The sequence below is a fragment of the Pongo abelii genome, chromosome 17 (genome assembly GCF_028885655.2).
Source record: "Pongo abelii isolate AG06213 chromosome 17, NHGRI_mPonAbe1-v2.0_pri, whole genome shotgun sequence".
NCBI classification, from domain to species: Eukaryota; Metazoa; Chordata; class Mammalia; order Primates; family Hominidae; genus Pongo; species Pongo abelii.
The window spans coordinates 91,139,083-91,145,722 of NC_072002.2; positions in this window are offsets into that span (position 1 = coordinate 91,139,083).

The window sequence follows — 6,640 nt, forward strand, 5'->3', positions numbered from 1 at the left end:
GTTTGCTCACGTGGCTTCCTTTCACGTTCTGCTGGATGCAACTCAATCACATGGTCTCACTACACTGGAGGGAGATGGGAACATTCCTTCTCCAGGTGGGAGAAGGCAAAGCAGCAGGGGGCCTATTGTTAAAGAACAGTCTTCTGTCTGAAAGACAGGCAATAATAAGTGCTAGCAAAGATGTGGAGAAAAGGGAACCCTCATACCCTGTGGGAATGTTCACTGATACAACCACTATGGAGAACAGTTTGGAGGTTCCTCAAAAAACTAAAAATTGAGCTATCCTATGATCCAGCAACCTCACTGCTGGGTACATACCCCTCAAAAAAGAGATCAGTCTATCAAAGAGATATCTGCACTCCCATGTTTGTTGCAGCTCTGTTCACAATAGCTAAGATTTAGAAGCAACCTAAGTGTCCATCAACAGATGAATGGATAAAGAAAATGTGGTACATATACACAATGGAGTACTATTCAACCATGAAAAAGAATGAGATCCTGTCACTTGCAACAACAGGGATGGAACTGACGGCTGTTATCTTAGGTGAAATAAACCAGGCACAGAGAGACAAATATCACATGTTCTCACTTATTTGTGAGATCTAAAAATCAAATCAATTGAACTCATGGACATAGAGAGTGAAAGGATGGTTACCAGAGACTGGGAAGGGTATTGGGAGGTGGGGTTGGGTGGATAGGTGAGGAAGGTAAATGGGTACAAAAAAAAATAGAAAGAATGAATAAAACCTGCCAGGCATGGTGGCTCACACCTATAATCCCAACACTTTGGGAGGCCAAGGCAGGTGGATCACTTGAGGTCAGGAGTTCGAGACCAGCTTGGCCAACATGGTGAAACCCCGTCTCTACTAAAACTACAAAACTTAGCCAAGCATGGTGGCACACGCCTGTAATCCCAGCTACTCAGAAGGCTGAAGCACAAGAATAGCTTGAATCCAGCAGGCGAACTTTGCAGTGAGCCGAGATTGCACCACTGCACTCCAGCCTGGGCAACAGAGCAAAACTCTGTCTCAAAAGAAAAAAAAGGATGAATAATGAATAAAACCTATTATTTAATAGAACAACAGGGTGACTATAATCAATAATAACTTCATAGCATATTTTAAAGTAGCTTAAGAAACATAGTTGGATTGTTTGTAACTCGAAGGATAAATGCTTGAGGAGATGAATACCCCATTCTCCATGATGTGCTTATTTCACATTGCATGCCTGTATCAAAACATCTCATGTACCTGTAAATATATACACCTACCATATACCCACACAAATTTTAAAAATAATTTTAAAAAATCAGTTTTTAAAAAACAAAGAGGAGCAGGAGGGAGACTGTGGGATGCTCTTTCATCTCTGCCACAAACCGTTCATTCAATCATCACCTGATGTAGCTCATTTTCCTGGGAAGCAGTTGCAGTTTCCCCATGCCGACGTCCAGAACACCCACAGTCTTCCTAAATGGTCTCCTGGTGTGGACGGCATGCCCTCCTCTGAATGCACTTGTTCTTTCAGCTTAATAATGCCTTCAACAAAGGGACTGAATTTAATCAGACATCGTTAGTTCTTCACAAACTTCCTATGGCTTCCTGCAATGAAACCTCCTGTGTATTTACAGATGCTTTAAAATTCATTACAGAATTATTTTCTGGATTGAAACCAAGTCCACCAAGCTTTGTTTCATAAATCCTACCTTCCCTATTACTCTTTCTGAAAGTCAGATATTTGCCTATTCTCTCCCTTGCAGCCCCTTCCTCTTCCCAGATCTCCCTCCAGGGTGGGTCCACATGCAGTTGATCTCTTACTTAAGTCCCTTTGATACACAGGAGTATATAAACCAGGAGTCAAATTATTTAGAGTTGTCAGGTGCTCTTTATCCATTCTTGCACCAGGCTGCCTTGAAGCCTGGTTTTGGCTACCTTGAAGCAACATTCATTTTTACCCTTTTCAGTTTGAGAATGATTCTCCTTGGCAGAGAAGATAGGGGCAAATAGACATGGAGACGTTTTGCTTTTGTTATGTCACTGGTTTCAAGCTACAGACCTATTTGTACCCAAATCTCTTTTCTCTGGTCATATCTAAAATGTCTTTGATATTTCCTAATATGATTCCTACAGTTCCACATCACAGTCTCGTCTAATTTTTCTCTTGTCTAAGTGTCCATTAGCATACTTTTTTATATCTCCTTTATTCTTATTATCAATTCATATTCAGTTGAAAACAGTAACCCTTTAAACATGTAAACTTATTCCTCCAGCCTCAGGTTTAAATTGTTCTAATGGTTTCCCATTGCTCTTAGGATTAAGAGGGCATTTCCCTGAAGTCACCTGAAAGCCCTCTCCGCCTTTGCCTTCAGCATGTTCTCACTCTCTGCACACTCCCTGGTGTGGCCAACTCTCACCATGCTCCTGCTTACCAAAGGTCCTTGGCACAGACTTTCTTTGAACGTGAAATGCCTGCAGTTTTTGTCTATTCTGAAGAAGCTGTCACAGTCCCTGCATGCCTCTTGACCTCATCACAGTTGCTATTTCACCTTTGTTTATATCATTATAGGATTACGTTCTGTCTCTCTCTAGCTAAACCATAAGCTTTACAAGGGCAGTCACTGTAGCAAATAGCACATTGAAGATACTAAATATTTGTTGATTAAGTAAATAATCAAAGTACGTTATTTGGAGCTTTCTAATCATCTTGATATAGAACTTCAAAGAATGTTTAATAAACTAATTTGCATTGAGAAACTTCAAGAATAGGCCATGGAATTTAGTCTCACATTAATTTGACTATTGAGCTACTTTATTAATGTGTGATTTATTTCAGAGAAATAACAATCCAAGGGAAACATACTGGAAAATGCTTTATGAAAGCTGGGATTCAGGGAAAAAATTGATTAATTATAAGGTATGAACTTCATTCCCTGGGATATTCTAGGTAAACAGTCATGGAAAAATAATGACTATCTCCCTTCTTTTTCTGATGGCATATTATTTAATTTTCTTATCTTATTACAATGGCTGGAATTTCCTGGAAAATATTAACTAGTAATAAAAATGAAAAATATTTTATTCATTTTCTTGCACATTCTTTTAATTCTTTTAATTCTTGGCTTTTTAATCAAATGTATTGCACATTGAGTACAATGATTTTTTTAGTTGGAAATAGATATTCTTTTCCCAGTATCTTCTTACTCTTAGGTTACACAGAGAGTTCTAATTTTAACTTTTAAGGTTATTATAATTTATTAATATCTTTTGGACATTTGCCAAAGTATTATGTGTTTTTTCTCCCTTAAGATACTAGTAATTGTAAACATTTGTTTATCATTGGCAGACAAAGTGCTAACTGCTGTATACTTGTTTCATTTAATTTGAGGGCAATAATACACTTTTTTAATGTCTCTTTTCCAAATGACGGACATATTAAGTAGGCTCAGTATCTGGTAGGTTATAAAGCCAGAATGTGAAGAAGTTATGTCTGAACCCAGATGTGGCTTCCATAGGAAGGCGATAAATTAGATTATTTATTTTTTAATATTGACTATGCCTGTAATTAATTTTCTGATGTTCCATTTAGGATTTCTAAACTTATATTTTTAGACTTTTTTCTTTTTGTCTTTATTTTTAATTCCTGCTATAATTGACAGGTTTGATATCAGAGTATAAAATCTTTATAAAATAAATTAAAAATATTTTCATCACTTGGAATTGCTCTATGATCATTTATAATTCATTATATTTTTCCTTTATTTGTAGTAAAACAAAAGCAATTTGAGGGGTAAGTCCTTCACAGATATTGTCAAGGTCTTACACAGTTATTTAACTTTCACGCCTTTGCACTTTTCCTGAACTAATTTTAGAATTTATATTTTCCAAGCAAACTGTTCATTTTCCATGAGATATCTTGTTCACTAACAAACTTGTATGTCATGTTACTTTTTAAAAATATTTATAGTAAAAAAGGTTTTAAACACTAATTGAAATAATGGTAAAATAGACACATATATACACACCAACTTAACTGACAAGTGAATATTTTGCAGTTTCCAAACATAATGTGACTTCATCAACAAACACTTAAGCATGAAACTCCTGAAAAGGGGCTCTATTCCAATATAGGAGCAATTCATACCCAATAAAATGAACAATAATTCCTAATACCATAAAATATAGGGTTTATGTTCATATTCCCTCTGTTGTAGTAATGATGTCCTATAAGCTTTTCAAATACTTTACGTTCCAACCAAGGTTTTGTATTGGATATAATTACATATGTCCCTTTAGTCTTTTTAATCTAGAACAGGTCCCGAACTCTCTTTATTTTCCTTCATGACGTATTTTTTAGTGTTAAGTCTCACACAATGTTTCATATTCTGGTTTATTTAAGAATGTTTTTTATTCTGTATTTATCTAAAGATGTTGTCTAATGTGTTTTTATCCCATATATTCTTTATACACTCAAAAATTAGGTGTAAAGGCCTGTTTAGATTTAGGTTCAACATTTTTGGCAAGAGTACATCATAGGTGTTGAGACATCTCATATTCCAATACACAAGGAGGAACATGACATCAGGTGTTCACCTTTTAGTGATGCAAAGTTTAATTATTTCTCAAGGTACATTTTTCAGTTAGAAAATAATCTGTCATGGTGGGAGGGGTAATCTATGGCACTAGCATCTAATTATGATCTTTGCCTGAATAAATTATTTCAACTGGAGTTATAAAATGATGTCAGAATCACTGTCAGTGATGGCAATTGTTTAAACAATCTTCCTTTCTCTCCCTCCCTCTCTCGCCCCTTCCTCCCTCTCTATGTGTATGTACAGATGGATATATACACACAGACAGAAAGTATATGTATATATGTAAATATATACATAGAAAATATGTGTATATATAGATATATACATAGAGAGAAAGAGAATATATACATATATTCTGAGTATCTTTAGACACATGGATTTTTATATATCCTATGTTTTTAAATTAAACATAATTATTCTTCTTGTTGCTCAAATATTCCCAAATGTGGTTAATAAGAGTCTCTTTGGGCTGGCCCATTACGTGACTGTGACTCCTCCATTAGTCCACAAGCACTTCTTGGCTTTCTGGCATGACAAGATTCCCAGGCTCACCTTGTAATTTACCTGCCTTGGGCCTTGAATTAACTATTCAAGAAACGTTGGTTCCTTTCAATAGGGAATGGTGTTAGTAACCATAATCTGGGTACGAGAGATGCTCATTGCTGTTGGGGTATCAGTGCTCACAGGTCTAATTGGTAGGGGATGGACAGGCAGATAATCGACACAAACACATACATTGCTCATAATATTAATGTTTTCTTTATTATTTAATATGTGTAAATTATTAAAATTTCACCATACCAACATTATGACTAAACATAAAGTTACTGAGTAAAAATCAAGACTACTTGGCTGTTATTGCCTTATTTTTAAAAACATTTCCCAGTGGCATTTTGCAGTAAAGTTTTATGTTCAAATGCCACTTGAAATAGTTCAATTGAATATGCCCTTAGGATTATTTGTTTCAACCTCTTTTCTATTTAAATCTGTTTTGTTTTCCTTTTTAATTATATTCAAACATTTATATGATACATAAATCAATATTATGTTTAAAAGCTTCATTTCCAACCCCATCTTATTTTTGCTTTTTTCTTACACAAAGATAGCATAATATACTTAGTGATTTGCATGTTGCCTTTTTCACTTCATATCTGTATGAGGAAACGAGTTTAAACAGATCTTTCTCATGCTTTTGAAGCTGCCAATACTCTATAGTGGGGTAAAATCATACTTTATTGAGCCAGCCACTATTTCCGGATATTGGGTTGCTCCTGATATTTTATTTACAGAATTGTGTTTCCTTGCATTTAAGTTTGTTCATATTTGTGGAGGTATATCTTTGACTCAGATTCTTTGAGACAGTTTTGTTGGGCTCAGGGGTAAAGTTATATGTAATTTTGTTAGGTATTGACAAATCATCTCTATACATTCTATATATATGTGAATGTTTGCTTTTCCACCAGTATGTTGTTAAACTTTGGGTTGTGCATCTCAGATATGCAATCTAATGAGGAGAAATGAATCTCCATGTAGTTTTAATTTGCATTTCTCTTTTAATAGATGAAATTACACATTTTTTCACATGAAGAAGGGTATGCAGGATTCTTCTGATCTTTAAATATTCTATTAATTATTGTTGATACTTTTTTTTTAAGATGGAGTTTTGCTCTTGTTGCCCAGGCTGGCATACAACAGCGTGATCTCGGCTCACTTCAACCTCCGCCTCCCGGATTCAAGAGATTCTCCTGCCTCAGCCTCCCAAGTAGCTAGGATTACAGGTGCCTGCCACCATGCCTGGCTGATTTTTGTGTTTTTAGTAGAGACGGGGTTTCACCATGTTGGCCAGGCTGGTCTTGAACTCCTGACCTCGTGATCCACCTTCCTCAGCCTATTGTTAATATTTAATAGAGCAAGTGTTTGTTTATATCACTGACATGTTTTCTATTTTTTGTTTTTTGAAATTTATTGAGATTTTATTTTTATTGAGATTTTGTAACTTGGCCAATGTTGGTAAATATTCCATGGGCACTGGAAAAAAAAAGTGGATTCTAT